The 6578-nt window shown below is 45.0% G+C and overlaps 1 non-coding gene across 1 annotated transcript; it reads right to left on the reverse strand.

Annotated features, from left to right (window-relative positions):
• Window positions 1-428: 428 nt before the first annotated feature.
• On the reverse strand, window positions 429-535 carry LOC125593663. Its single transcript, XR_007329563.1, has one exon. It is a non-coding gene; the product is annotated as a small nucleolar RNA R71 (small nucleolar RNA).
• Between the last annotated feature and the right edge of the window lie 6043 nt (window positions 536-6578).

The following is a 6578-nucleotide window of genomic DNA, read 5'->3' on the forward strand; positions in this document are numbered from 1 at the left end:
AGACCATTCAAGCGCAGGAACAAGCTGCTCAGCAGCAGCAGCAGGAACAGCAGGCGCAGACTGTTCTAATCGGGCAGAGAAACCTTCCTTGCAACATCCCTACAACTCGTTCTGCCATAGTTCCTCCACCCTGCACCAGGCAGGACTTCGAGATCAAGCCTGCTTTGATCGGTCTAGTACAGAGAAAGGTGTTCTCTGGTCTCTCTAAAGAAATTCCAATGGAGAATATTGAGAGCTTCGAAAAAGTCTGCAGTTTCACTTGCGCGAATGGTGTTCCACCAGACTACATCAGGGGCATGTTATTCCCATTCTCTCTTGATCGAAAAGCTGCACGGTGGTTGAACTCTCTCCCTACCGGCTCTCTCACTTCATGGTAACAGGTCCGATCAGCGTTCCTCAACCATTTCTACCCTAAGGCGAGAACAGCTGCATTGAGGAACAAGATCACCTCCTTCAGACAGCTCACTGATGAGCCTTTCTGCGACGCATGGGAGCGGTTCAATGACTATCGCAGAGAATGTCCTCAGCATGGATTTGATGACAACTACCTTTTGGAAATTTTCTATGATGGAGTTGACTGGGAATTTCAGAGTGCTATGAACTCTGCAAGCAATGGAGACTTCATGACTCAGACCACTTATAGAGCGTTTGAGCTAATTGAGAACATGGCTGTTACCTCAGCCAATAAGAACGAGGAGAGTGATTGCTCCAAGAAAGGGAACAGTTCTGACACCCAGAAGATAGATGAGCTGACTGCCAAGGTTGATCAGCTACTGAAAAACAACCAAGAGCACGTTTTCAGCATGGAGCAAGCTACGGCCGGGCATATTCAGAACCAGAACCATCGACAACCGAAGAACAATCGGCAAGCTGTTCCAGCTACCGAGAACAGTCAATCAGATGAGCTGAAGGGTCTGGGTATGATGATGCAACAGCTGTTGCAGGGTCAGCAGGTTCAGGCCAAAGTGTTGAATCAGGTAACCACGGAAATGGACACCAGGATGGGCAACATGTTCACTGAGCTGAATGCCAAGTATGACACTCTTGCGAGCCACATAAGAAAGATCGATGTTCAGATTGCTCAAACAGATGAGAGTGTCAAGAGGCAACAATGGACGCTCCCTGGAAAAACTAATAAAAATCCTAGGACTGAGCACTGTAATGCAATAGAGCAGCCGTTCGCTGAGACTGTTCTAGGCGCAGAAGAGAACACAGAGCAGGCTGCTAGCTCTGGAGTGACTGCTCCTAGCGAACCTGCTGAAACTCCACCAGTGCGAGTCTATGTTCCTATGGTTCCCTATCCAATTCCACCTAAACACCTGATGGATCCTATTAGTGCAGAGCAGCTGGCTGGGTTTAGGAAGATGGTAAGAACGCTTCCTCAAAAGATCTCATTTGAACATGCTTGGGAGATTCGGCCATTGCATATGTTCTTCAAAAATTGCAGAGAATCTCAGGAGGAAATCAAGGCACTCTTTGCTGAAGCACTGACACCATCACTGAAGGTACTGCCTAAGGTTGATGACCCTGGAAAGTTTGTTTTTCCTTGTTCGATTGCTGGGGTAGAGTGCAAGGAAGCTCTTTGTGATTTTAGGTCTAGTGTGAACCTTGTCTCAAAAGCGATTGTAGACGAGCTGGGCATTGTTGATGTTGAGCCTTCTCAGGTGAATCTGGCCTTTGCAAACTCTTCCATGACAGTCCCTTATGGAACCATTCGCAATCTTCCTGTCCAGGTTGGGGACTGTGTGCTCCATACAAAATTTCAAGTTGTTGAGATGAGGAACGATCATGAGATGCCTTTGATCTTTGGAAGATCATTTATGGCTACAGTGGGAGCAATCGTCGACATGCCTAATAAGAGAGTCTCATTCTCCAACATCAACAAGAAGGTTTTCTACAAGGCTGTCCCAACCAGATCACAAATCCGATACGCCTCCTGCATCTCAGAGGTTAGTGGAGAACAGTTGGAAATTGTTCCTAAGAAGGAGCATGGTGATAAGGGTGAGAGCAGGCTGTTCTCTGATGAAGATCCTAGCACTGATCCTACTAAATTCAGAGGGAATTCAAGGGTGAAACAGAAAGTCCAGAAGAAAAGGGTCAAGGGAGATCCTACAATGACTTTGATACCTCTCCAGTGTGATGAGAACTCCATTGAGTATGAGGTAAAGTGCAAGGGTACCTCCAAACCGTTCTCTAAAGTAAGAGCCATTCTCACACATGAGCTGAAGGAGAAAGGGGAAGCTGCTGTAAAAGGGTTGTTGAGCAGGGTTTTGAAGCTGAACATGTCTGATTGTGGAGCTTGTTTTAGAACAGGCCCTCCTGCTCAACCAGACTGATCCCTATCACCAAGTCAAGCTAGTGAGTTAAACCAAGCGCTTGGTGGGAGGCAACCCACTGGTGAGTGTCATTAACATTAGGATTTTCTTTTTACTTATTTTTGGTTTTAGTTTGTTGAGTCTCAGGTCATAAATCAGAAAATCCGAGATCCTTGACGGGAGCAAGCTAGGTGGCTGCTCTCATTTCGGAGCATCCTTTACCGGAGCAACCGCGTCTTGCTCTGTCAAGCTGCTCCGCGCCAGGTAAGTATCTCGAACAAAATAATTTGTATTTCTGTTTAAACCTTCTCTCTGATTTATTTTCACACCGAGACGTTGTGAAGTAAGTCTGGGGGAGGGTCTTTGTTGTTTACTAACGCGTTTATTTCTTTTGGTTTTTATGTTCGAGTCAGTTTTGAGCCAGTTTGAGTCTTTTTATTGAGTCAAAACTTGTGGGGATTAGGACCATATTTTGAGAATCATTAACCACCTCGTGCTTTAGTTATCTTATTCAATGACCTTAGCAGTGACGAAAGAAGGCACACTTGGACCTGGAACACCCTGACTTTATCTCACCTTGCTCTCCAGAAGATTTCGGCTTGTAAAGGTTACTCTGGAAAGACTTAGCTCCAATAACGTGAACGTAATCTTGACTGAAATTCTTCTTGTTATGGGCATTAGATCAGGGAAACGAGAATACACTCAGGATTTCTTAATTTTTTTTATCCATCTTGTTGATCCTGAGTGGCTAGCTCATTCTTAGCTAGTTCCCACCCTGGACCTTTAAACCATTGTTCCGCCCTCATGCATTCTGTTTTTAAGTGTCATATGTGCAGATATGTGCAAAAGGGCCGGAGAGGAAAGGATCAAAACAGCCATCACTCGTTTCTATCAAAGAATACACTTTAAGAGCAAGGGCATACATGATCCGAGAGGAAGAGAGCAACCTGTAGGGGTGCTCCGAACAGAAACACAAAGAGGGTGAAAGCAAAGCTGAAATCATGACCACCAGAGGCACACCATATGTAGTTACCCCCTTCTCGTCATCATCATCATCATCATCATCTTATGAACTCTGAAAAAAAAAAAAACTTGTGTTCTAAAAGATGATGAGAAGGGGAAGAACGAAAAGGAAAACAGTGCCCATGTTTGGTCGGCGAAACAAATGCTGATGTGGGAGTGAACAATGTGAACAAGGGTGATCTGGAAAATGGAGCAACCTGTCAAAGAACAGAGGAAGCAGAGACGACTACTCTGCAGAGAAAAATGAGTGGGGTCTGTGGAGATAAATGGATCCATCCTCTCTTGCAATTTTGCGCGATATCCTGCATCCTCTACAAAGAAATGCTAACCCCTAAACACTTTCTAACTCCACTTAAACACTTAAAAAGCCTTTCTCGTACCTAGACCGTCTACCCTGAATAATGCCTGTGACAAGAAGCTCACACTGATCTTCATTGAATGTAAGGAGTTTTGTCTGGAAAGTGTGACTTTTGCAGGTTTGAGATATAGAGTATGGAGCCGATTTGAACAGCAGTCAGTGGGGTTTCGGTAAGCGTGTGTTGTCCTAGTATGTCTGCTTGTATGGTTCAGAGATTCGTGGTTAAAGTATGGTTGCTGAGCAATAAGAGAGTTCCCACACTTTCAAACCTTTCTCTCTGTTCTTGATACTTGACATTGTTTGAGGACAAACAAGGATCTAAGTCAGGGGGAATTGATATACGGTGTTTTGGGCACCTTGTATATATGTTTTCTAATTGGTTTTCAAGTCATTATCGAGTCTTCCTTGTCCTTTTCTAGTCATTACAGGTCTGAAGTTGCATTGGATTGGAGATAGACCAGCTGGAACAAAAAGGACAAAACACAATGCAATCTGGAGATTTTCACGCAGAACAGTCTGAGTGACTGTTCCCGATAGCGGAGCAACCCGAGTGACTGTTCTCGATAGAGCGGAGCAACCCGAATGCCTGTTCCATCGGCATAGATTTTTAAGGAAACTACAAGTCATTACGGGATTTTCCCTAATTATCCCATCTTTTTCTCCCAGCCGCCGGTGCCTTCCATAAAACTTCTTTTTCTGTTTTTTGTATATTTTACTACGCTATATTTTGGAGAAGAAACCAGACCTTAGAGTTGGAGACTTGAGATTTTGCTACTTTGTAAAAGGAGAAGGCCATCTCTCTCGATTTAGAGAAGAACCCCCTGAACCCTATTACTTTATTTCAGTCATATTTCATGTTGATTTATATCTCTGTCTCTGTGTTTTCTTTCTTCATGGCTGAGTAGTCAGCTTTCTTAGTCTAGGGTGTTAGGGTGTTAGATCAGTGAGCTTGACATAAATAAGTTATAAATCGATTGTCTTCATTCACTGTTGTTCTTACAGCTTGAATCAAGTTAATCACTTAGTGCCTGATTCTAGGTTTAATCTATTCATCAAAAGTGTTACAGGTTGCTAGACATAACTTGATTGAGCATCATATCCCTAACCAGCGAAAGTATATGTTAGGGTATTTTGTGAACAGATCGGACTTGATCTTAATGTTTGTCATCGCATCTCAGTCCAAACGACAGTTTAGGTACTGAGATCGATTGACAAAAGGTGAAGCACCACGATAGTGGGCTGATCTATCTTAAGTGATTCGAGTTCTAGACTGGTCTTTAATCGAACTTGAATAATTGTTTGGCTCACACTTGTTTAACACCCGACCAAACCACCCTAGGCTAGCATTTTAATCATCTGAAAGCTTTAATTAATCTTATTACTTGCTTGTTACGAAACCTTAATCTCAAAACCCCATCATTGTTTTAGGTAAGTATTGATCCCATAAAGATAAAGTGTAATCGTTGGTCTCTGTGGATTCGATCCTAAAGTGCTACATCGACATACCATTCGATTGTGGTAGTGTGTACATTAGGTTAATTGGTGTGCGTATACACGTAATATCAACGTTCCTTAGAGATTTTTGGTTTCCGAGTCTGTGCGCCTTCACCGAGAAGAAGTTAGAGGAGCTCCGAATGAAGCGCAGGTTTGCGCGAGAGATGGTCGGGGTGGCGCGGGAGACAAGATTCCCCCCGTTAACTATGTGCCGACGTGCCTTTATCCTGGGGGGGATCTTCGAGGAGCTTCCTGCCTTGGCACCCGAGCTTCTGCGTTCGTCGGAAGTAAGCAGTCAATCTTGGGAGAACGTTCTCAAGACGCGCTCGACTCCTGACAGTGTAAAGAGACTTCTGAGGGAGCGTCGAGGAGTCGGGGTGACTTTCCTAATTCTTTCGGAAAATCAGAGGCCTTGGTCGCCGCCTGTCGGGTTCCAATGCGTCTATGAGTCTTATTTTCACAACGACACGAAACTTTGGTTCCCGATTCCTCGGTCAGTCACACCGTATGTGAGGCGTCGAGGTGCGGCGATAAGTCAGTTTCTGATTGGCTCGTGGGGTATTGCAGTCTCCTTGATGGTCATGGCTGCTGAGATCGACGTCACTTTCAGTGTTTGGGCGTTCGAGGAACTGACGTCCATCAATCCGTTAGACGAAGGCCTTCTCTCGATTAAGATGCGACCGAATTATAACGTGATTGGGGGACATCCTAGCAAGACGCTGGACTGGCAGAGGTCTTATTTTTACGTTAAGTCTGATGACTGCCTTCGAAGACCCTCTGGACGAAGATTAACAAGTGTTATGGAACACTTCGCTCGGTAGAACACTTCTATTAGCCCACGTCGATTTCTCGGGTACTGACCACCTTTTTTTTATTTTATGCAGCCGACCATCCGACTTCGCGCGAATATCCAGAGGAATTTTTATCGAGTGCGCGTGCAGCAGCGAGACTCGATCAAGAGCGTTGGGGAAATATCTCTTGGGAAAGGATTCGTCGGTGCGTCGATCGGATTTTCAGAAGTAAGTCCATTTTTTTTGTCTCGGGTTTTCACGACTCTTCGTCTCCCTTTTGGTCATGAAACTCATCTTTCTAAGCGTTCTGCAGGAGATTGGAATTCAAGTTATCTTCCTGCAGCGAATACCGTTAAGCGACGAATCTCGTTGTTTACCAAAGAAGAGCAGAAGAAGATCAACGAGGCAAAGAGGATGAGAGGGCTCCCGGATCTAAGTGCCATGATGGCAACTCAGCTGGGTCTGCCGAGTGCTGAGCCACGGTGCCTCCTAACGAGGTGGTGGTTACCGACACAACTGACGCGACTCTTCAGCGTCAAGCTTCTTCACCCGACGCCACCGCCGATGCTTCTAAGAAGAAGAAGAGCAAGAAGAGAT

Source organism: Brassica napus, chromosome C9, assembly GCF_020379485.1.
Source record: "Brassica napus cultivar Da-Ae chromosome C9, Da-Ae, whole genome shotgun sequence".
In the NCBI taxonomy this organism is placed as follows: Eukaryota; Viridiplantae; Streptophyta; class Magnoliopsida; order Brassicales; family Brassicaceae; genus Brassica; species Brassica napus.